Source organism: Lepisosteus oculatus, chromosome 5 (genome assembly GCF_040954835.1).
Source record: "Lepisosteus oculatus isolate fLepOcu1 chromosome 5, fLepOcu1.hap2, whole genome shotgun sequence".
Classification (NCBI taxonomy): domain Eukaryota; kingdom Metazoa; phylum Chordata; class Actinopteri; order Semionotiformes; family Lepisosteidae; genus Lepisosteus; species Lepisosteus oculatus.
In genome coordinates, this window is record NC_090700.1 from 56,633,219 (window position 1) to 56,659,761 (window position 26,543).

General features: G+C 44.2%; 1 protein-coding gene across 4 annotated transcripts in view; it reads right to left on the minus strand.

The window, feature by feature from the left end:
* csk (C-terminal Src kinase) overlaps positions 1 to 26,543 on the minus strand; it is a 78,247-nt gene that overhangs the window by 48,955 nt on the left and 2,749 nt on the right. The window lies entirely within an intron of this gene.

A 26,543-nucleotide genomic window follows, 5' to 3' on the forward strand; every position in this document is an offset into this window, starting at 1 on the left:
CAGCTCAGTGTACATCATGCTTTGATTTATTTGGACTAATGTTATAGATTAAGGGAATTGTGACAGATACAAATTATAGAGGAAGCAGCAGCAGTCACACCTGACAAACATAAGACACATGGGCATTAAATTACCAGGAAGGTAGGAATACTCTCCTCCAACACAACTAATGAAAAGAAAAATGAGCTATTAGATTTCTATAGCGCTTTTTACTCCAAAGGATCCAAAAAGCATTTCACATATAGTTGGTCTACATGCTTCATGTGCAGACTGTCTTCCGCTGAAGTGACACCTAACCTGAGTGACTCGCGGCAGCCGCTCTGTGCCAGCAGCCCGGGGGGGGAGCGAGGAGCTGCTGCACCGGGTGAAGGGGGAACGGCAGGGAGGCCAGACTGAGCTGATAACCTCCCTCTTACAAACTGTGCCACAGGCGCCACAATGACCCAGTAAGTCAGGACCTCTGCTTAACCTCTCTTCTGCTGTGACCCGAAGTCCCGTCAAATCACTCTGGAGGTAGCACTCCTCCCATCCAAGCGTACACAAGCACCGCCAGATTTTGCACAACAAACAGGTATATCCGCATTTTCTTTCACGTCTCAGAATGCTTTTTATCGCTCCATCCAGACAGCGAGATATTTCATCCACAGCACAGCATGACCAGACAGGCTCAGAGCAATCCCAATCCAGGGCCATTATCTAGATTTTGCCACTCCTTCAGAACGAGCCCTGTAAATCGGCCTGCTGACACGCTGCAGAGCTTCGGGGATTCTCAGATCAAGGTCGAGTCGCTCACTTCCAAGGGATGGGGGCTGCAGGCCGGTTCCTCCTTCTCATGAGGCCTGTCTAGGTGTGTCCCAGAAACAAAGGTGCGCTATTAACCCCTGGCCTACAAGTGTAAAATATATGCTTACTACAGCTGTGCAATACATTGGAAACATTGACACAGATGGTACACAATACCATACATCATTTTAATTAAGTTTAATTTGTAATTATTTGTACCTTCAAGATTATTGTAATTGTACTGGCCAATTAGAACACTCTTCTATCTCATCGCATCCATAATGAAACGTGTACTAATAAAAACGTATTAAACTACAGTTCTCTTTTTCTCACCAGTCTGGGTTTGGCACTTACTTTGGCACTGAGCTTGGTGCTGCTATGAACAGGGTAGCAAACAGGGGGCAGTTACATAGGCAGGGCAAAACCAACCCAAGGGAAAGACTGGCATCATGCCAGAGGAGAACTGCAGGGTTGCAAGGTTGGGAAACGTTATGTTCCTATTGTAACTTCTAGATGAACTTGTAAAGGTGGGTCTGATGGTCAGGTACACAGAACTGTTACAATAGATATAGCATATACCTGTATGAAGCAGAAGGTAATTATCAGAAAAATATTTGTGACAACAAATCATAGACAAAACACAGTACATATTTAAATTATATAAATATTAAATTTTAAATATTAAAATCTTAGCAATTCCAAAGGTAACTGCTTTTACCTACAGTTCAGTAAATATTCTTTTAGAATATTGCGTAGAATTTGTTCAACCTGAATCGAAAAGTTATTGCTGCTCCAGAATCTGTCCAGAGAAGAGGAACCTTATACTTTCTGGGCTTCAGGGAATGTCCTACATGGTCAGACTGAAGGAGCTGAAAATGTCCAGTCTTGAGCAGAGAAGATTTCAAGGGGAACCAATAAAATTACACACAATTCTCAAAGGCACTGACAAAGTCCACCCAGAGGACGTCTTCAGAATGGTCAGTGAAACACAATCCAGAAGTCACAAGTGGAAACTACATCATAACTTTATTGCCACGACTACATTGCATGTACTGCTACAGTCACACTGGGCAGCCACATGCAGTGGCATACACATGCCTGCCGGACGCAATGAACACATGGGACTGCAGCAGGCTAGGGGGGAAGAAAAAACTGCTGTAAAAACATTCACTTCCACAACAGGCTGTTTCAATCCACTGTGCAGTATGGAGTGAGAGTCACAGTGGAACACAATCCCATTGGAGATCTTGAAAAAACAAGATGTATGAGCAGAAATGAAAGGAAGAAGAGAGAAAGAAACAGATTGCATGAACCTAAAAAAAAACTGATTGAACAGTCACAAAAACTCTTTCATTAGGGAACCTAGTACTGTGCTGCCTAGGGGCAGCCATGTTCATTCTAGACTGTATTTTGACTGCAGTCTTCCCCTGTAGTCTTCCACAAGTGTCATGACAATTTGTAACTTTGGAGCAATGTGGGAACATAAGATCAAGACTCTTTCCATCAACGTTGTCTGTAGGGGTTCCACAGGGTCTACAAAAGTCCTGTGGCACCCGTGCTTCAAAGATCAGCCATGTCTTATTAACCGGAGTAATAATAATCTCAACTTGGGCAAGATCACATGAAATATCAGGGTGATAACTGCCATGTGCTACTCATGAAAAAGGCTTCACCATAAAACAGATCACCCAGTAACAGTGTTTCAGTGGCTGCAGAAGGGAAGGAGTGGCTTTGGTTTCAGAGAGCGGAGGGTGGAGTGCTTCAGCCCTGGAACCGAGAGCGGAGGAGCTGAGGTCACTGTCTCACCAGCAGGAAAGCTATTCTAGTTTTCACTCCACATCAGCACATGCTTCCTACGGATAATTCAACCATTTGTGTGACTGACAAGAAACCGAGAGGGATCAAATAGCATTCCTGTCACAGGCTTTCTGAACTTTCATTAAGTTGCACTTTTCCAATAACCACTTTCTTGGAGCTGAAATAATTAGGCCCATGAAGAAATAATAAACCGTCGGTGTGTTTGATACAGTAAGACTCCCACTGTGACATGATTAGCGGCTACAGGGCAATAGCAATGTATGGACCAGACCGGGGGTAAACTGAAAAGAGTGCTCGGTTTGATTAATGTATCCGCAAACATGCAATCCAACAAAGTGTATTAAAAACCCATGAGAGACTGTGGGGAACTATTAAAAAATAATTCTGAGAACAGTTTGACTGAGGCATTGATTAGCCTTTTTAACAAATTACCTACAACAAAAACCAGAAGATATGAAGTGACCCAGAAAGTGAGAGGACAGAGGTAGCCCAAATCTATGAAGCTGGCAGTGCTGGAAAACTGATAATGGAGTGTTTCCCGATTCATAGTGTATAGGAGAGGATATACCCCAGATGAAATGCATTTGAGAAACAACACAGTAAAATCCAGCGGTAGGCAGACAGTGCCAGTGAATGCAGATGACCGGGGTTAAAGACCTGTGAATGAGGCTGCTGGAGCCTTCAGTACAGCCCTGGGCAGAGCTGGCTGCCAGAAACTCGTGGCGAGGCTTAGCTCTGACAGGCAACATAAATAAATAAAAGCTCCTGAGGCAGCTGCTCTGTACAGTAATGCACTAAATAATTAATACCACACAGACACTGCCATTAGAGCTATCTGCTCCACTGTCACTGAGATGAAGCCAGAGCCAGCCAGCTCACAGCTCGTTCTGAAATAAGACCGAGTGAGAGGAGTGCCGAGCACAGCGAGCAGGTGCTCCTCAGCTTCCAGAACCCTGGGCAGTGCCAGGGAGCCGAGACGGGATGCACAGTTCACACACTCTCGATTCGTGGTTGCCAACAAGACAGTTGGCGACAGCGTGGAGTGGCAGAGATCTGGACGCAAGACTGAAGGTGTGCGTGCTCAGGCCACCAGTGAGGATACTGCTGATGCAACCTTGAGCAGGATGCTTGATGCTGATTGCTCCACTCGAAGCAGCACAGTAAATGCGTGCCTGCAGTTGGAAAGGTAAATCAGCAATGGAATAGCTTCCCATACAGAACAAGACAGCCTAATTCCACAAAACAGGCAAGCTATTGGCCAGGTGACTCGTGAAGGCATTTTCACTCCTCATCAAAAATGAGGGTGCCTTCAGTAATGGTTGTTAAAGGTTCTCCCCTTAAAACAAAATGCTAAACACTAAGTATCAATTTCCCTTTTGAATATCCTTTGTTGCCAGGATGAGACTTTCTCCTGATTCCTTACAACCATGCAAGTATGTCAATCCGCACCACAGCCCCAATCCGCTGATGTCACGGGCCTCAGTCTCTGCAATGTCCTGCTCAGAGCAAGAAGAATGGTGTTTGGGTAATGCCTCATTTTAGAGAAGATTTACACGTTGGTTAGTGTGTTTAAAATTAGGTTCTGCTGCATGACTGGTACTTAGAGGTTAATCAGTATGAAAATGGAACAAGAAGAACATTACTGCACACAGTCAGTAATGTTTGCCAATGCAGAGCTCTCTCTTCGCCTATTGATGATGGATTACCTGACAGTGGGCCCAGAGATCATACTGGGTGATAAAGGCCTGTGAGCAGAGCACTGCCATGGTGTGTGCCTGAAGAGGAATGGTTGAAAGATGCATTTTCACATTTCTATATTATTATGCATGACAGAATACAATATTTTGCCGTAGGTTGGATGTTTAAGATCTATGATCCCTGATGCATAATTTGTGTTTACAGCTGTGAATCAGACCTGCGGTGAGGCTCTGCAAGGCAAACACAAACAATGTTTTCCAGCTGGCGTCCATAAGGGCAGCATGAAAAGGGCTCAGGACGCTGTGAAACGTGTGCCAGTCACGGGGTCCGAATCCCTGAGCCGGCACTGAGCTAGCACTGTCTGACATCCTGTCCAGACACTGGAGAGCTGCACACTGCTGCAGCACAACCAACAACAGGAAACACTGACATTTTGAGCAGGACCTGAAAAAATCACAAAAGTCAATCAAGCAAACAATACAGTAGTAGGGTTCTCCATTACCCTACTATCCTTACTCCCTGGTGTCCATACCCTGAGTCTGCCCCCCTCATTATACCATGCTTCTGGCAGGGAATTTAAGGAGGAGGAGACGTACACCACTACACGCTGGCCTCTCCAGCTCACCGCCGTGGGAAGGCAGAATAAATCCTTAACTTCACACTTCCCTTCAAACTGGAAGCAGAGAGAACAGCGTGAACCTCAAAATATTTCCTCAACATCTGTGTTCCTTTGCAAACAACATCCAGTAGTATATCGCTGAATCCGATGCTCAGAAATCATCCACAAACGTTTGGCTTTTGCGGAGTATTCTTACTGCCAGCCTCACTAAGCCATGGTTCATACACAAGCTTAATTAATGAGTACATTTATACCCCAAAAAATCCTTACTTAAAAGATTCCTCACTTAAGATTCCACAGAGGGCAGCAGTCTTAAATTTAAAGCCAGACAAATCAGATTTTATGCTCATGATTTTATGAAGGGTTTCCAGGCAGTGAGCATCTTTCTCAAAGACTGCAAAGTCTGCAAACAAAGCCCTGGGCTGTATATTGTATCTGGAGGCGAAAGAGAGACTCCAAATACTTCCTGAGCAATCTGAACCACACAGCTCACAGTACAGGGGAATACAGTGAACTATGTGGTAGTCAGAACCCTGCATCATGGCTCTGGGGTCTGGAGCAACAGTGGCCTCATTCATTGTGGAGTTAGTGTTTCTTCCTGTGCCCAAGTGGGTATTGGACAGGTGCTCTGGCTTCCTCACACAGTCCACAGACATGCTGGCTGGGCTAATTGATGTCTTTAAACTGTCCCTGTGTGTGCAAGGCCCTGCCATGCTACTGGGAAAGGTGCCAAGTCGCCACAGTTCTTACCGGCAGTAAGCTGCTTTATGACAATGGATGGATGTTGCTTTACTGCTTTTCTGCTCCTGAATGGTGTTATAAAGTCATTTCCAGGGTTTATCCAGTTTCCCTGACTGGATGAATGGATATTTGGGAAGCATTCAGACTACAGGGCATTTCTACAGCATGGCAGGAGACACAGTCCAGGAGCTAAAGGACATTTTTACAGCTACAGTGCCCACACTCTGGTGAACGGCCTCCTCACCTCACCCACTTTTTTCCTGTGCTAAAATGACACCATTTTAAGAAGGACTAGCATATTGAAAAAGTACTATAAAAACTGCTTTATTTAGGCTGGGCGATCAAGAAAAACACAAGTGATGACATCTTGACATCCTGTCCACACTTCATCAAGCCTGAACGTCCTTCCCAGCATCAAGATGCAACAGTAGGAAGTGAAAGAGACCGGAATACTGTAGGCAAGGAATAGGCTCTAATGTGCATGAAGTCTCACCGCATCATACACTGACATTTAGGAGCTTATTCTCTTTTTAATTAGACTACAATTACTACAACATCAAATCATTATTCTTTTCCCCAAAGTGTCCAACAGTAAGAATCATGGTGAGCGCTGGGAATGAAGTCAATGAGTAACCGACTGAAATATTAAAACCAAAGTCCTGAAACCAATGTGCTGGTTACTGATTACTCAATCTAGCCTTCCCAAAGCTCCCCCTTAATTCAAGGAGAGGAGTAATTTCTCACTCCTCTGACTGGTGTGCTGTGTACCGAGGCTGCTGGGGGTCACCCACTGGGCCCCCACTATAAGCAAAGCACTCTGGGATCCTCAGGGATGAAAAACACTATAAAATTGCAAAGAATATAATAAATGCATAAATGTTTTAGATAAATGTTTAAATATTTATGGGCACTAACAGGGAAACATTTTGAAATATTGTGGTTTTTAATTTTCTGGAAGCCTGAATGAACCTGTAGAAATCAGTGACAAAGCTCAAGTGACTGTTTCTCCATAGCCAAGTGCGTCTTACCATGCAAATGTTTACAGTGCTGGTGGAAAACGTTTTGCAGAAGCCCTGAAAGCCTACCTATAGATAGGTAGCAGTGCAATCCTTTGACACTATATATTGAAACAAAACGCCCCTCAAATACGTTTGTGTTTTTCTTTACTGGCAAAGGGTGGGTAAACTATTTCTGTATGTTGGAGTTTCATAATTCAAGAGACTATTTTTATATACCAGTATGTGTACTTAGGGTTCACTTTTGCAAGCTGTATATACACACACGTTTGTAATCTCTTAATGCACGTGATCAATAGTGTATGTGACCAGGAAGAATATTAGCATTAGCCTTTCCTGTCGAAACTGACATTTCAGTACTGTATATTGAATTCCAGCCCTTGTCAGTTTCCAAGACATGAATCCCCGAACAGCAAGGTTAATGAAATCTATCAACGCGTCAAGCTCTTGGCATTTCTTGGCGTCAACCAATCCTTCACACTTGGTGGTTTCCTGCTTCCTCCTGCAGACAAGTGTTTTGGAGGGCTGCTGGAGACAACACCCTTATCTCCAGTCTAACACTCTCACACAGAAACAACACAAACGCAAACACTCACAACTAACATACACATGCTCTCACACTACACTCACATCACATGGTCAGTCTCGCAAACAAGACTTATAGAAACACAAACGGTAGACAGCCATATATGTAGCCATACACATACAAAAACTCCCTGCTGTCACCTTGCCTGGCAACTGTAAGAAATAAAATGACAAAGAGAGGGACTGGCTATCCATTTTCACCTCTTCAAGCACGCTATCTTTTTGGCAAGACCAATGCAGTTGCTGGTCATATTAGACAGGCTGTAATATAAAAGAGAGAGCACAAAATATGAAACAGACATAGAGAACAAAAATCAGACCTGACTCAGAGCTGCACTGCGATGAACGTGCCCCAAACGATGGTGACATTTCACTGCTTGCTGCCAGTGATGTACCTGTAACTCCACATGAGCTGACACCTCAGTTAGTGTCAAATAGCTGCTTGTGGCAGAGTATAGTGTTACGTCCAAACCTGCTACTTACTCTCTCTGGTGCCTTCTACCTGCGTGGTCCAGCGAGCACTGACTAGCCGTATTTTACATTTATTTTGCCAGGAGGTGGGCACTATTTCAGAATGGCAGGAGAATTTGAACACCTGTTTTCCTGTTTTTTGGTTGTCAAAGAAAAATCACTGCTTTTATCATGTACTATTAGGGACATAAAGCCTTAATTGCTCTGGTGAAGTACATAGTTCTTGGCCCTTCCCGGGTAGCCTCATTCCCCACATCCACACGCCCCAACAAGGTCTAGCTAATCTGCACAGGATTAGCAATCCTTACTCCTGTCTGTCAGCTGCAAATCTGTACTCTGTCAAGTCACTGATCTGAGCATCTCCACATTACAGTGACACTTCTGGACCAGGTCTCATCACACTTAATCAGTCTCCCTCGATTGTAGCCTCTCTTGCATTCTTATTCAGGAATCAATTTCAGAACTGCTTGCTCAGCAAAGCCTCATGACCTGGAGTCTGGAGTTTGTATTTGATAAGCAATGAGTTAAAGTGCAAATCTGGCCCAGCATTTTCTTACTACTTCATGAATATTTATCAGTTTTAATGTAGGACATGGATCCTGATCTAAGCACTGCTGTTAACTATGTGAATGAAAAGCATGAATTTTTAAGTGAAAGACTGCCCCTGTCTCACTCAATTCTGTTTTACATGCAAGATTGCTTCCAATTTCCAGTTCAATCTGCAGTAGCAACATCTAAAACCCTACGGGCTCTTCATTACTTGAAGCGGGGATCTGCCTTCATTAACAGACACTGTAAAAAATGCATCAGCGTAAGAAGACAATGAGGTTATTCAAAGCAGTTTACACCCAGCAGGCTCTTCTCACATTGAAAAAGTCAATTAGAATAACACTGGACCTACACGTCCAAATCCACTTTCTGCAAAGATTAATTAAAAGAAGACTTTTTTTATCCTGGAAAACATTTTCTTGCAAACAAACGGTATTGCACAGTATCAGCCTTATCTGCAAAGGAAAATAATAAAAATTGTCTGTGGTCTTCATAAACACTTCTAGAGCTCACTGACAAAATAATTCAAACAAGCCATTAACCTTATGAAGCTTAGCTTAAAGACAGGAGGTCGTGGGCAAAACAAACAGAAAATCAAGACGCTTCATTACAATGTCAAGTCAAAACTGGACTTTTACCAGTCTTGCAAAAGAAGTTAAGAAAAGCAAAGGGGGGTCTTTCAGCTAATTTAATGGGAAAACCTATAATCTGCTAGATCTTTCACACTACACACCACTGTAGGTTGTATGTACATTTTTTTCTAAAGAGATAAATCATAAATAGAAACATGTGTTATTTAAAGTTCAACAAGGAGATAGCATCAACCATACTTAGATTTACTCATTTCCACAGGAAAAGCACTTTGCAGACAAGGCTCTGCAGATCTCTGCAACACCTGCGGTGCAGCGGCGGCGCAGGGCAGCTCTTCCTGTTTGACAGCCCCGCCCGACGGGCTCGGCCCCCGCTCACCGGCTCGAGCGCCAGGCCGTCACTGCTCCGCGCCAGCACGGCAGAGGGGCAAAGATCACACGGGGCCCACGCGCCGTCACTGACAGTCCGCTACAGGAAACACAAGCCCTCCAGAACACCAATTTCATTGCCGAGGAAAGCCCAGCAGCGCACGGGATTTTAAATGCTCAGAAGAAGAGGGGTGTCCACCATCAACAAAAAAAACTACAAAGCAGCATAAGAGAAGTTGTTGTAACTTAGTGTAGAGATGTCCTGAAAAGTCAAATTCATTACTACTGCCCAACCAACTGGAAAGGGCTCATCAAAGCCACCTACTGACATGCTGGTCTGGTCCTGAAGCCCACAGATCACTGTCTAAGTCAATAGCTCTGGTCCCCAGGGTCAAGAGAGCAGCTGGCCGTTTCCTCATTCACTTTCACACCCCAGTGAAAACAGCAGAACGAAGCTACTGATGGACAACTGACAGCCCACAGGCACCCCAGCCCGAGCAGCAGTGCTCTCCTGCGAGACATGATGAAGTGGCTCTGGCTAACCATGAACCCTGACAAAGCAGGGGCTGCCATGCGTGAAAGCACATATAGCTCTGCAGCTACAGATGGCTGATAAAAAACTTACAACAGTCTAGATGGCATCCTGCAATCCATGGGCTATACAGCTGGATCTGTAACTGGGTCTCTTATGTATTTTCTGTTGCATTGATCTCAGTATATATACTTCATCAGATGACAGTTTTTAGAAAAATGACCAGAAGTTGAAACAGACATATTTTCTGTGTATTTCAGATAACTACAGCAATGTGCAACAGATGGCTTAAGACAGATGACTTCTTGATATTACTTCCGAAGCTGTTAAGGTAGTGAGAAGCACGTGTTAATTCAGACTAATGTGGCCTGTCTGCAGCTTTCTCTCTTTGGTCAAAATAGTGCTGCTAAACATAGATATGTCACCCTCTTCATGTCCTCAATCACCCCATCATGTGATCCCTCCTACTCCTACTCCATCTTCCCCTGCCCTCCTCGGCCCATCCATCACAGCTGACCAGGTCAGAAGGGAGTTGAGGAGACTCCATGCAGGGAAGGCAGCGGGTCCTGACAGTGTCAGCTCCAGGGTGTAAAGATCTGTGCGGACCAACTGGGTGCAGTGCTGCAGTACATCTTCAACCTCAGCCTGATATTAGAAAAGGTTCCGATGCTCTGGAAGACATCTCGCCTGGTGCCAGTACCCAAAAAGGGGCACCCTAAAGTCTTGAATGACTACAGACCAGTGGCACTGACATCACACCTAATGAAAACTCTGGAAAGGCTTGTACTGGACCACCTCAGAACCCTGGTGAGTACAGCACTGGACCCCCTGCAGTTCGCCTACCGGTCACACCTGGGAGTGGAGGATGCAGTCATTTATCTGCTACACAGAGCTAACTCACCTGGAGAAGACGGGGAGCATTGTGAGAGTTATGTTCTTTGACTTCTCCAGTGCCTTTAACACCACCCATCCACCTTTACTGAGAGATAAGATAAGGGCGGCGCAGGTGGACACTCCCCTGGTGTCCTGGATTATAGACTATCTGACCTGCAGGCCACAGTATGTACGGCTACAGAGCTGTGTGTCCGAACAGATTGTTAGCAGTACTGGGGCTCCACAGGGGACTGTCCTTGCTCTATTCCTGTTCACCTTTTACACCTCTGACTTCAGGTACAACTCTGAGACATGTCATCTGCAGAAGTTTTCGGATGACTCTGCAATTGTGGGGTGTATTAGAGAGGGGAAGGGGGAGGAATATAGGAGCTTGATTACCAACTTTGTGGAGTGGTGTCATCTTAACCATCTCCAGCTTAACACCAGCAAGACCAAAGAAATTATCTTCGACTTTCAAAGGAATATGTCTCCGCTGAACCCTGTTTCCATCCAGGGTGAGGACATAGAGGGCGTATATTCCTACAAGTACTTAGGGGTACACCTGGATGATAAGCTGGAGTGGTCTGGTAACACTGACGTCCTGTACAAGAAAGGTCAGAGCCAACTCTATTTTCTCAGGAGACTCAGGTCCTTTGGTGTGTGTGGAACTCTGCTACATATATTTTATGAATCAGTGGTGGCGGCGGCCATCTTCTACGCTGTTGTGTGCTGGGGCAGCAGCATCATGACAAAAGATGCAAATAGGCTCAATAAACTTATCAAGATGGCTGGCTCTGTGTTGGGGATGAGCCTTGACCCCCTGGAGGTGGTGGCTGAGAGGAGAATGTTGACCAAGCTCACAGCCATCATGAACAACACCTCTCATCCCCTTCATGGGACTTATAACGCTGCCCAAGGCTAGGACTGTTAGCTCTTCATTTGCTCCTCTATGGACAGCATGTTTACTCCATTGTACTTTTTGGACAATCAGTCTGTATAAACCTATGCACATTTTGCACATATTTTATTGTTTTTACAGAGACTATGATCAGCACATTTTGCACACACCTATGTATTTATTTATTTTGTTGTCTTTTGTTTTATAACTATTCTGATGTCTGTTTTGCTTGTCTTGGGCTGGACTGCTGTAACACATCAATTTCCCTACGGGATTAATAAAGTATTATCTATGTCCCTGCCCTGCCCTTTAATAATGTATTCCTGTAAAGCCAGAAATGCTGGACTTCATTTAAACCCAGTGCATGACACATTAAGACAATCATCTAAAATATAACACACTGAAATATACACAAGCAATCCAGAAATATTTGCACAATTTCCTGGACATTAATCATTATGCTGAACTCCTACAATTTAACAGGAACTGGCAGCAGTCTCTTTGTACTTTGTTTCTTTGTTTATTGACAAGCCACGGCTGACACTGAGTTTGTCTTGGAGTATAAAGACTTTACAGCAACTCTGAGCACCATGGAAGACAATGAAAGACAATTACCTAGATTTCTGCATTAAGAATCAAGAGATATCTTGTTCTTCCAAACAGATAATCTGTCCTTGCATGAAATACTCTAACATCAATTTACACGTCGGAAGCCTCCAGGAGCTTCAATGCATTAATGAAACAACATACCTTTCATACGAAGAACAACATACAGAACTTCCTGTTTAGCTGTTTCTCTAGTACCTGTTTATCACCTGACTGTCAATGGTACAAGCTACCATGTTTTTTAAAAAGTCTTTTAAAAGCTAAAAACAGTTGCACTGTTACAGAACAGAAACTTCGGGTCTGAAATGGGAGATTGTACAAACAAAAACCTCTAGTAAGGACCCTTTTGAAATATGTCACTGGCACATTTGAACAACAGTTCTCAGGAGGTTAGACTGTCAGTGTTAAAGTGCAGGACAATGCCCCTGGTTTTCTGCGCAGTGTCGCCTTGTCAGAGCAGCGTGCAGCCCCACCGGCGCCTGTCTTGCTGATGTCTCAGGGAAAGGATGAACTGTGCTTTGGACTTGAAAATAACACACAGACAGAAGTGCAAGATTTGATCCATTTTGCCAGAGATGCTGTGGTTTTACATTCTTTTTGCAGAGAAACAACAAGCATTTCCCAGTCAGTAAACTGCCCACAGGATTTCCTGCTGATACGTTCTCCTTCTTGCTTTTCCAGTCCTGGCACAGAAACCACATTACAGCTTTCAGCTCTGACTTGCTGCAGCACTGTGGCAAGACTTGCAGACACTCCTAGAGAGACACCAGGTTGCAGTACCAACACAGACATACTTAATTATGCAGATGAAACACTTTTCACAGGTGCTAATTAAATTACATACACAGACCAAGACTGTGTGCAGTGTTTCAGGGAGCAAAGATGGGGGCCCTGTAGTTATCATGTCCAGTCTCCATGGTGGCCCTGTCCAGCCCAGTCAACACAGTGGCCCCGTCTAGCCCAGTCTCTGCAGTGGCCCGGTCCTGTCCAGTACAGTCTTCGCAGTGGCCCAGTTTAATCCAGTCCTGTCCCGTCCAGTCTCCGCAGTGGCCCTGTCCTGTCCAGTCCAGTCCTGTCCAGTCTCTGCAGTGGCCCTGTCCTGTCCAATCCAGTCTCCACAGTGGCCCGGTGCAGTCCAGTCCAGTCCTGTCCAGTCTCCACAGTGGCCCAGTCCAGCCTATTCCAGCCACTCAGTGGTCCAGTTCCATCCCCACAGAGTCCTGCCAGCAGCCCTTCGGAGTTGTCTAGCTCTGGCTGTACCAGCAGTTACACAAGATTCATCACTTCAGTGAACCCAGAAAAAAAAATATCAACTTGGCTTAGAAAGGCCCAGTAAAGTCAAAAGAAATAGATTTTCAACCACTTGATTAATGGCCTGAATAAACATGGTGCCTGAATGATCCAAACTACCAAAAGCCTGACAAGCCACTGCAGCCCTCAGACCACTGGCAGAGGATAGCTTGACTCCTACTTGTTGTCTGTTAACAGGGAAGAAAACCCTACATGTTATCAAGAAGACGGTAGAGGAACAGCTCTTTTTTCTATTTAACTAATAGTGAAAATTGATAGTACATTTTGGAAAGCACATTGAGCTTGAAGATTTGCAAAGAGCCACACTGCAAGTGCTCTTTCTGTCTCTATCTGCTGACTGTTCCTCATCTGCGCTCAAGTCCCATGCCAACAGCTGGAGCACAGCGCACAATTTCAAATGTTCTCTTACCAGCACCATTAAAGGGCAAACTTAACAAAAGAGGTGTACGCCAGATCACTAAATGCGTGGTAACACACCAAAAGCAGTCCCATCTGTTAAACCCAGACTCTCCTCAAACAGTCAGAACAAAAGGCAAACTACTTAATAAAACAAATGTTTTATGTAACACCTTTAAAAGTATTTTCACAAATTACGTACACTTTTCTTACACTTTTTAACATCCTGAATACCGGAGTGAGACACCTGAACAGACAAAGTAGCATATCAATACACTGCGCCATGTATTGCGTCACACCCTGATAAGATATTGTTCCACTAAAGCAGGAAAACAAATTCAAATAGTTGCCCACAATCTATTGTAATGTGGTTCTCAGAGTGCTCTAATGGTGGACAGCTTCCTTCAAATTGGGACTTTTATGAAACACCACTCAAATCAGGTGATGGCAAACTTACAGACATCATGTTTTTGTTTTCAAAACCCACTCGTGCACAGCAACAGCACATTCCCACAACCCTTTAGCTTTGGCTTGGAGTTTCACTAATGCTTCCCATGTTCAAAACAAATCTGCACTGAAGTACTACAGTGTTGTCTTACAGAACAATGAAGATCTCTATAATGGGGTTGTCACTGAAATAACCTTAATGGCTTATTATAATTATTCACTGTTTCCACCAAGAATCTGGTCATGACCGGACGCATAAAGCAGTTGCCACTCATTAAAGCATTCAATCCAAGGCCGCCACATATTCATGAGTGGTTGGGAAAAAAGCACTCAGTAAGAGTAGCCCATCCCTTGAGCTGAGGTGCTGAGATTTATGTAAAGCAGAAGTGTAGAGCTCTACACTGATTTATGTAGAGCAGAGCAAAGTGACTTGCAAGCAATTTATCGCCCCCACAGGAGCTCAATTACCTGATTAGGAGCAGCAGGCCAAACTCCATTTGCAATGCCGAGTGAAACGCTGTGCCACATTCTCCTGAGACCAATTACCCAGAAACCACTCTGGCTGGACCGCTGGCAAGGCGGTCGCACAGAGCAGGTTATTGCTCAGAGCACCCAGAGCACTACAAGCCGGTTGGCCACACATGGCTCACGAGCCCTGGCTGCCAGCCCGGGCTTGAATCCAACTCTATGATCCCTGACCTCCTGTCTGACCTTATGAACCCTTGTGCTGCCAGTGGCAGGCAGGGTGTGTTGCATGGTCTTGCCTCAAAACAAACTGCTCTCAAGCCACAGCCCCGTCTGCAGTAATGTGCCGTGCAGATGGTCTCAGCCCCCAGGAGCTCCACTCGTCCAGCCACGCATCTGGAAACCCAAGCCCTGATCAAAAACAAAAAGTCACAGCCCCTTTCACATACACTGGGACATTTTATTCTATCAGACTCTTAGGATCACTGCTGAATTTTATACTTCAAAAGCAACCTGTTTTTATCTTGTGCAAACCTAGACTTGGAATATCTGGATAAACCTGAAATTAAGTTTAAATCTTGAAACATCCTGTAAGTGTCTGAACACTAAAGATATTTGAACAACCCTTTTGGTAAAGCCATTGATTTCTGAAGCCACCTGACCACTTGAGTATACTTTCTAAAGACCTTTTACATTGCAATTCTATATCACCCCGTCTGTCAGAGGATACAGCTCTGGTCAGCAGCTGACCGAATGTCCATCTGTAGGTGAAGGTATGACTAGAGCCTCACACAAAAATACAACTCGCACACAGAGCAGATTTCACTTATTCGTGTTATATCTGTGGAGATACTGTGGAACGCAGGCAGTACTAAGATGCCTGTAGTAAAAAAGCAAAAAATGTGTTTGCTCCTGGCATTCACAGATAAAAAGAGAGTCCTCCCTTTCGAGAAGTCGAGGTGTTGACGTGCAATAGTTGAGGCAACAGGATTGGTAAAGAATGTCTGTTGATGCTTCCTGTCCTTGGATGTACAGAGGGTCCCTGATATATATTGGGTTAGGGACCAGAAAGTTGCAACACACAGCGAAACTACATATAAAGGGACACCTTTCCTTTTCTGAACAGTGTAAATATGGAGGCTGGGGATTGTAAGAGTGTAAACTTTGCCCAGGTGACTTAAAACCAGAAGCGTACTTAATAGAACAGGGTCGGGTTAGGGCCCATAATTTAGCTAGAGTGTGTGCTTCACTTGTAACTACCAAATACAGTTCAGATGTTACAAGTACAGGTTATGTTCCTAAATAATGCAACTGAGAGAAAATTACTTAAAAAAGGCAATTAACATCCATAAATAATAACTTAATTAGCTTGAGATTAATTCTCCATATCCAGTTCAGACACAGGTACCTACATGTACTGTACCTACAAACCATGGAAAAACAAATCAGAATAGACAGAGAGCGTCACCAACTCATTCCGAATTGCGGTCATGTCAAAATCAACAAAATGATTCGCTGCTTCAGGGTCGATTTTTCCACCCGCTGCTTGTGCATTTAAAGTGAGCGACCAGACCTTGTTCCACTGGTTGGATCAGAGACATACCGCATGGTGGCAGGAACCCAGCTTTAGTGTCAGGGCATAAGTTCTTGTTGAATTCCTGTGCAACAGCACAGTCTACAAGAAGAATTTCTAATGTACGATTTTGCTTTCCACAATGTATATTTTTTTCATTTCAGGAAAGAAAACCCCCCCGAAACCGTCTACATTTACATTAAAAAATGATGCAAGTGCAACAGTTTTATACTCTGAGTTTCTCAATTCATCAACAATCTAAATGTGAAACAAAGCATAGCAGGGCGACTGCTAACTGGCACTGTCTGTACAGTGGTGAAGCTATATACTATATATTTCTACAGCTATATATACACAAGATATATATATATTCCTACCCTACTGCAGTATGCATCCTTAACAGCTAACTGCAATGCCTCCGACTCAATGCACGTCTATGCTTTTTACATGTCTACCATGTTTTGTTCCCCACTACTACATATGTATTGTTCTGGTTGTATTATTTATTATGTCGTAATGTACTATCTACATTGTGTGGTGTTGTCTGTTATACTGTGTCTGTCCTGAGAGATCAGGACGAAAAAGCGTGTTCAGAGATCTTCGGTAGCTCTCCCATTGAGGAGTTAAAAAGTCTGTGATTCTGAGAGGCTTGGAGTGTAAAGCTGACACTTACAGTGACTGAAATAGTGATTGTTTGACTTGACTCAGATATTACACTATGAGCAAAAAGAGCCTTACCTCCTGAATACTCACATCAAATTTCTGGTAAAAAGTTACCTTCCCAGGATGGATAGCAATACTTCTTACTAAAAAAGTACAAATGGAATATACAAATACTTTGAAAGAGGCAAGCAATAAACTAATTTATGATGCAAAAGAAAGGTGGTGGAAACTCCCAGTCTATTCTAAAATTTGAAATACATCAAGGCTACTTTAGATTTCATAATAATGACTGATTACAGAATTCTTTTGAACCGAATCCCTACCTTATTGTTCGTTCTCGTGTTATTCCTCCCGATATCTGCATTTCTACAGCAATATAATGCTCTATAAAGTGATAGAACAAGGAGCTAACTAGTGATCAATACGACATGTGAAATGTCTCACACTTGAAATGACTGAGACAGACATCTTTAATGTCTCCAACATTAAAGGGTAGAAGGGTCATGACTTGTTCCTGTCAGTGACTGGATTATTGGTTTATTAGGCCCCTTGAGGTAAGGTTAAACCCTAATAAAATCATACCGATCAGGAAGACACTAACAGACTGCGGATGGCTCTTTCTCCTAGTTTTGACACCTGTTGATAAGACAGTGTACCTCACAACCAATCTGGTAGAGATCGACAGCGAGTGGCCAGGCAGTAGGTATGCAGGTGTGATTTTGTCATACCTGCTGCCTGGCCAGCCATACCAGTCAGATTGGTAAGAATCTGTGAGGGTGTTATCAGCGTCCGCCCTCCCTGTGATTCATTAAGAGCTCAAAAGCAGAAGGAACCCAGTCGAGCAGAAGAAAGAAAAGTTCAGTCCTTGTCTGCAAAAGAGTTTCTTGCTACAATTTGTGTGGTATTCAAGAAGAGCTGGAAATAACAAGGCACACACTCAAATTAGCGCAGAGCTAGTACTAACAGGCATTAGCTGAAACCAGATACAGTGCTGAGAAAACCATTAAAGCAATAGTATAAGATGTGGTTTGAGAGCAAGTGGTGATCTCTCCCAGATGGTCGGCCTGCACTAACACACTCCAGCTCAGGTACACCAGTAGATAAACATTTGAGCCACAGCAGCCAAGCAAACATCAGCTCCTGAGAGCAGGACACCACCGGTACAACAGCACACTCCTCTACACAGATGAAATAATTCGGAACAACAAGCTCAAGATCAACAAAGCCCGGGAAGAAAATCACAACATGAAAGGCTTTAAAAGGCGGCTTCAAGTACTCCGTCCAAAATGAAAATAGATTAGACACTCACACCGATGAAACCTTGATCTGCCAGTATCACATACGCCAAGCCTGCCACTCCACAGAGTCAACTTGCATCCAACAAGTTTGTAAAGTTTAAATACCATTAAATAAAGTGATTTCCTAATTAATTACTGCAGTTCTGTCACAAAACCCCTAAAATGGATAAAACTGCCTGATTGGATTAGATTGGCATACAATTCCAACAGTTGCTTTTAAAAAGTGTCGTTATGAACAGATACCACTGAAACATAAGATTCCTTCATGGAGCAATTTAATCTTTTTCACATATTCAAGATACAGAGGTACCATGTTCATATATACAAACAATATAAATAGAAAAAAACAATTAGCTGGTCATGGGTCATCATCAACATTTCTATAAATAAAACCACAGATTTCTGAAGCAGATTTGGATCAATCAAAACCACAGTCGAAGATTCTGGGTACACTGACGAAAATCAGAGATTCTGATATGACACGAGACCACAGTGTCCCCACCTGTGTCAGACACTCCTGCAGGTTTTGTATTTAGTTAACTAATTCAATGCAATAATAAGACAAGAACAGAAACTAGACAGTAGAGCAGCATTCCTCTCGATATGCTCTGAAATGCACTTAAAAATGTAAAAAGTACACGTAATCACAAGGAGAAATTTAAGAAATTTAAATTTAGCCTCTTAGATTGAGAACATCCTCTGGTCTTCTTTTAAGTTGTTTTCCTGCAGCTTATATGAAACATTCCCCAAGTAAGAACTGCAGAATAAAAAGTAATTAAAACAAATAAAGTCAATAAAACAAAATGGGGAATTTAACGAGAATCCCATACTGCAACCCCAACCTAACTGCACATGATATAATACTCTCTCACATATAAGAGAATAAGAGAGAAAATGTTACTACTCATGCATGAATTATTTTGGCACTGACGAGTTTATATGACAGAAATATTAACTACTAATAAAGTCACCCTTTATGTCACAGTTACAGTCTGTTTAAATTAAACATTACGAACAGCTGATGGCTCCAAGATCATGCTTGTTAAACTCATCAGAGTTGCTTGATGGACAGTTTCACTTAATAAACTGTCAGCAGATTACAATTCAACACACAGAATATGATTTCATTAACTGTACTTCACCCTGGATTCTTAGGCTACTCTGAGACTCTTCAAATAAACAGTTGATATATCATTTACCTAGACAGCTCAGCAATTCAGTTCGTTTGTTCCCAGTTACTGTATCTCAATAACCACCCACATTAAGACGACTGGGGCTTAGGCGATGCTGAATAAAGACAGTATCTGTGCTCAAAACACTCCGAAAGCAGTTGTAAGAAATTTTAATGGGCAGAAAAACTTCAGAACGAAAGACTCAGCTTTACTGTAACCACCACACGCATCCTTTTTTAAGGCCTAGAAGACTAAATTTAGAAATCGCGTAATAACTTTCCTTTCAAGGAAACAGGAAGTAAAAACAGACAAATGGCAGCTCAGAAGAGGGGAAATCCCAGCTCCAGTGACCAATGTTCGCACGACCCTCCAGAGCCACCCCTTCCCTGCTGTGCCCCAGCTGAAGGGTCCAGCAGAGCCTCACAACGGTCCCCTTGGCATTCCAGCACGTTCCCACACGAAAGGAAACAAAGAAACAGGTCTCGCTATCACGACACGTCCCAGCCGGGACACCAGCTCCCAGCCCTCTCTGTCCACACGCCTCTACCCCACAGGACTCTCCATGTGGAAGCACATAAGACAAGGACTGTGTTCTTCCCTACAGAGCACACAGTCCCAGTTACTATGTGATAAGTAACAGTGCGCTCGATGCTGATGTCCGGTGTTGAGACACTGTTCTGCAGCATCAGGAAAGTACATTCAGTGTGACACTGGACACGAAAGTGTCTGGAGCTGTGGGAACAGCACACCGACAGGCTGCCCTCGATATGACAAGCAGGGGGTCGGTACTTCCTGCACCTCAGTCGAACATCTCTCGTACTGGCATCTTCCCCACAGTGAGCAATACTGTGACATTTACATCTACATTGGTTCACAGGATGACACTGCTACCATGGTTATTTTAGAAGACTAAAAACAGAATTTGCTTTTTTGAATGTGCAACTCAATCCTACTTTCACGTTCATAAACTATGACCTAATGGAAGAGAAAATTAATCTCAAACTTCCAGTTTAACATCTCTCTGACTTTATTTCTACATCTTCTGTGCGCTTGACAGTGAGGATTCACGTCATTCAGTCGTCACTTATCCAAACCAGCAATTCTGCTCTGTTTTCAGCTGGACATCATAAAATCGTTGTAAAAAGACAGAAGTCACCCAACAATAATTTCCTCTTAAGTTTCAACAGTTTTCTTCAGAACAAGAAGGACAGAACTGTTGCCACAACAATCCCTTTTGTCTCGGTACAGTACTTGTGTTTTGAGACATTTTAAGGGTATAAGGAGTAGCAGGCTACCATTTCAGCTATGAGTGTGCATCTGTATTGTTGTGCAAACACTCTTGTTACAAAATAAGGCACCAGACTTATTCTGCTAAACCATACAGCAAACAAACAGCCACAGATTAATACAATGTGCAAGTGTGCACAATTTCCTATTTTGGATTTTTATTTAAATCTACAAATAACACAAGTTATTGAGCGTTTCCAATATTTGGTTTTGAAGCAAGAGGTTCTCCTTTTTTACTTCAACTCTGAACAAAAATATGTAGATTTCCAGCATTCTGCTTGAATAAGGCTCAAGGTAATTATTCTTCTCTTCCTCTTGCTCCCGTGTTCTCGTCCACTGTGAACCTTTCACAACTTCTTTTAAAAAACTGGGAACTAACGCTCCTAAGGAGCAGAAGTCCTTGGACGCCGCGCATCACTGCGGTCCAGAAAGGAAGAGCAGGAGCTCAGGGCAGCAACCAGGTCGCGAGAGAGCACCCGCGGAGGGCGCTCTTGCGCACTAAAGGCTGAAACAGCCAGCTTCCTGCTGGATGGACTCCAGAACGTGGGATGCTTTGCCCACTGCAAGACATCTGAAAACAAACCGTATCTGAAATGCAAACAGGACTCTCGAATGCCTGGCAAAAAGGGATGAAGGTATGAAAAACAACAAAAATGAAAGTCTGCAAAAAGAGCACTTGGACAAACGTACACTCTTGACTGTGGCACTGGGCGAAATGATGCTCTGGGTCCAAAGTCAAAAGCTGCAGCGAAAACTCCTCATTCCTGCCAACTCTGATAACCAGAACTCTGCGTCTGCTCTGGCTGCTGTGGATTTTGCAAGCAGGGAGCAACACTTCCCTTTTTCTGGTTTTAGAAATTGCGCTTCAGTCAGCACCAATAACTGGAGCAATGGCTCGAAAGGAGAGCCTGTGGTGGAACGAGATGCGCCACTGTTACTGCATTACTCACTGCTGAAGTCGTTGGTCCTGTAGTGGTCAATACAAAATACTGTGGAAATTCAATGTGAAGTCAAAGTGCGGCTCAGGATCCCAATGGAAACAAACTCGTGAGGCCACATTCGAAAACGCAGCAATGCAGCAACATGTGCAAAATCCATAAACCCTGAAAACCTCCGCCCTGATATTCAGGGTGACTCTGACGGTGAATCTCTTGGTGCTCTGATGTATTTAAGATGATGCAAGAGCTAGTTAAACTGCGAGCAGTGTCAGAATTCCCTCTGCTTGCAGCTTCTGGGTGTATCTGTATTAGAGTGATCAGACAAGCACAGCTCAGTTTTCACACAGCTGGCAGGAAGAGCACAGCAGGTCTGCCCAGTGACCTCCCTAACAAAGACCAAAAAAACACAATGTCACGGTTCATGAATTCCATGAACTTCAAATCAACTGCAAGACTAAAGTATTTCAGGAATGGAAATACTATTTAAGATTGAACAAAGTCACAATGCTCACTGGTTATTTAACTTAATTTCCGTGAGACCGAATGTAAAATCCTCCGTTTGCAGCAGAAGACCCGATGTAGAAGGTAAGGCGGGGGCATTGACAGCTGAAGGGGTCCCGCTGAGCTCCTCCTGTGCCTGAGTGGGCACCAGCGGGCCTCTGCGAGGCACACAGGTGCCGTTTCCCTGGCTCAAACACAGCAGCTGTCTGAAAGCCCAGGAGCTGAAGCACCAGCTCGACCAAGACTCTGAAATTCCCCAGCAGATCGGAGTCGTCATTCCAGAATACCACCTTGCATTTCTCCAGTGCTATACGTTACTCATCTTAGAATACAAAATGAATTCCAACATGGTGGCCTAGATGACTGGATAGCGATTATCTTTTTTCAATTAAATGAGAGCACTATTCTTTCGAACAGAAAAAGATGTCCTTATGACCATGATCAAATTTCTCTTTATGAAATCATTTAAAAATGTCTCTGTTGCTGGATCCTTCAGGCTGGTGTTTAAAACAGCTGCCCAAACTTTCACAGCTAAAGCTCAGGAAACAAAAAGTATAAAAAAGCCCACAATATCTGCAAGGTCTGAATGAATTAGAACATTGACAAAAGATATTTATACAAATACAGCTTGACTTGCAATATTTTTTAAATTATACACGATCAACTTTAACATAGTGCTAACACACTCCCAAACCAAACTGTTAGGAACCTCAGAGTTACCAGTCTGTGGCACCAGAGAGGACAGCCTGAGCAGCACAAGGCACAGATTCCACAGGGTTCTGAAGTACTGAACTGGTACAACAGCACACTTCTTGTCCAGCACAGACATCTACACCACCAGCTGTGCAGCATTTAAGAAGGATGTCTAAATTGCTAATGGCCTAATGGTGGAAATACCCAGAAAATTCTAATTTAGTAATAGTTCACTAAGCAAATAAATGGTCCAATTAACTCAAATTAATCAATTGCAAAGTACACCAAAGACATCCGAGCATTCAAAGACATCATTAGGGCTGCAGATTCCCATTGTAGAGTCAGGAAATGCTTTACTCTTGCAGACTACACATGAGTGATTGAAGCTTAGATCAGAAATGCAATCTTGTCTTACAGTGGCCTTCAGATTTTAAATCCATTCAGTCCACTAAGCTACATTCAATTAAAGGCTGAGAAAGAAAAAGGAAACCTAAATTTAAAAAAAAGAAAATAATAAGAATCCCCCTAATTATACTGGACAATAGCATAATTTCAGGTACATTATAGTTACATGCTGCAAGGTAATTAGTCTCCTGGTTAACAGCATGAATTCAAGTGTCAGTTCTTAAAGATGACACATTGCCCGACACCAGTAACAGAGCAGCAGATGTGTGGAAACCTGTCTGAATAAGGAAGTGACTTTATTGTCACGCTTTCCTAATAAGCAATTCAAATCAGGGCCTAACACAGGTGAGCAGTAATGTGGCAATCATTTGAATAACCTGAGTCAGAGATCCTTGACATTTATCCATCATCAGGAAGCTATGGAGTCTGGTGAGCATTCAATGATCCTGGGGCATAAACACAGGGAGGCAGGCAGGGCTGAGACCTGGACAGGTCACCAGCCTGTGGCTGGGCCAAGTACAGCACAGGGCAGCATGCAAACTCCACACAGACAGGCACCTAAGGCTTCTTCAAGCTTTCCATCGTAAGGCCCAGGACTCAGCAGTTGTCAGGGAGCAGTGCCAACCAACTAGCCTCCTACAAGAGGTTCCTTTTTTTTTTCTTGCGAGCAAAAACTTTTTTGTGCACAAAAAGGTTTTCACAACACATCCACAACTAAAGAGGAAAAGTACCAAGACACCACATGATCAGGAACCTGAATCATTGAAGGCACTAGCTAAACTGAGCCTACCTGTAGACTGCGTCATCCGATTGGGGAGTTCTGTCCCATCTGAGAGGAAACATGAAACAAACTGAAAAACTACAACTGAGTTCCTCGCTGCTCCGTCTTGGGGTCACTGGGATATTTCTGCTTGATGTCGTACTGATGTGCAGTAACCTCTTACACACTTCTAGAACACAACTGCACCAATGATGTCTGCTAGCTTGTATCATTTTATAATCTTAAGTATCAATGAAAAGCATTTTTCTGCTTTTTCTTCCAAGAAAAAATACTGAACAAAACGTGTCACCAGTTTGTTCTCTCTGGTCATAAATCGCCCAGGTCTGGGCCCCGATGAACCCGTAAGGGAAGCTCCTGTCTCAGTTCCACCATTAACGCAGCCCGAACGCTCAGCTGTGGTTAAATGCAAACGCACTCCCTTCAAGTCTCATTTTCGGTCTTTTTCAGCAAGATTGCACGCAAGTGCATTTCGTGCATCGGTCCGTTTCCTGTTTCAACTGCAAAGCTTGCACATTTTCTGTGAACACACTGTACCACAGTTCCAACAGCAGGGACTATCTCTTCAAGTAGTTAGTCTGTGTGCGACAATACTTTGGTTCTTCATAATTAACTGTGAGACCTTAAAATAAAATTTAGAGTGCAGTTTTTCAGGCTTGATGGACCTTACAGGAAACAAGATAATTAAGGGCAGGCTAGGCCCACTGTTCTATCCTATAAATTTGTTTGTTGTTTTCTTCTGAAAAGGCCCGAAATGATTTTGTGCATCTTACTGGCGATTCTCAAGAGCAGCCTTAATCACTAGCAGATCATTTCCTGTGTGACTCACAGCCAGGAAATGAACTAGGAGCCCTGAAACTGCAGCCCACCCTTTCATGCTCTCTCCCCCAGTCTTACCCTTGAAATGAGGGCAAGGGGACATAAAAAGAGTCTAAAGTAACTTGGTTTCAGTGCCATGACCAAGTCTGGCTCAAAGGAGCTCTTGAGCCCAGGCTGTTTGCAGTGCGCTGCTCATATGGAGCAAGAAGACTTTATTAAGGGACTGGCGGCCACAACAATGTGCTCATTCTCTTCCCCTGAGAAGAGGCTGGACCAGTTCCTCGCTCTCTCTTCCACACAGCTGCCTCAGCCACTGAGTCACTCTGGTGAGAGCTGCGCGGCTTGGCTCTCCCCCTCCTGCTCTGTACAGGGACGTCATGTGCGAAAGCACTGGACCTTACTGCCCATCAGGCCATCAGCTCAGAATACCCTCCCTGACTCTCCCCCTGGCCATCAGCTCCAACCATCCACCCAGACTCTCCCCCTGGCCATCAGCTCCAACCACCCGCCCAGGCTCTCCTCCAGCCATCAGCTCCAACCATCCTCCCAGGCTCTCCTCCAGCCATCAGCTCCAACCACCCGCCCAGGTTCTCCTCCAGCCATCAGCTCCAACCATCCTCCCAGACTCTCCCCCTGGCCATCAGCTCCAACCACCCGCCCTGACTCTCCTCCAGCCATCAGCTCCAACCATCCGCCCAGACTCTCCCCCTGGCCATCAGCTCCAACCACCCGCCCAGACTCTCCTCCAGCCATCAGCTCCAACCACCCGCCCAGACTCTCCCCCTGGCCATCAGCTCCAACCATCCGCCCTGACTCTCCCCCTGGCCATCAGCTCCAACCACCCGCCCAGACTCTCCTCCAGCCATCAGCTCCAACCACCCGCCCAGACTCTCCTCCAGCCATCAGCTCCAACCACCCGCCCAGACTCTCCTCCAGCCATCAGCTCCAACCACCCGCCCAGACTCTCCTCCAGCCATCAGCTCCAACCACATTCCCAGACTCTCCCCCAACCCATCAAGCTTTGATCCTTCCAATCAGAGAGGCTGAATTGCAAAAATGGTTTTAAAACCTGCAGTCTTCGCTGAGCAAAGTATAGGCAGGCGCATATCACCCAGATACACCTCTGTCGGTTGCATTGCACTGCCTTTGCACTATAAGTAAAACTCTACTGAAACTATTAAGCTCTTAAAAAGAATTACTGCTCGTAAACGGTGCTGTATTTTGTGTACACTGCCCACCAGTACAAACCTAGAAGTTATTTAACTTATCTGTTCCTGCATTCAGGTGGACCAAGCTGTATTATTATTAGTTTACTACCAAGCTCACAGTTTGACTACACACTTTGAATGTGTGTTTTTATCCCCACAGAGTGATGACTGAGGGGCAGCAAGTTAGTCTTCACATCTGTCATTTCTATGAATTCCAAACGATAGTGTAAGGAAATTTAAATCAAAGAAAAACTACAACAATGCAAAGACGGGAAACTGATGTTCTAGCAACTTCGATGCACGCTCCCCAACTGAATGTGCCCCGTGCCCCCGTCCAGTCGAGCCCACCCTGTCTCCATGGCCACTCTCCACACACAGGACCCTGTCAGAGCAGCACTCACGATCCCGGGCTGGGAGACGGGACAGGGGGGAATGGCTGGA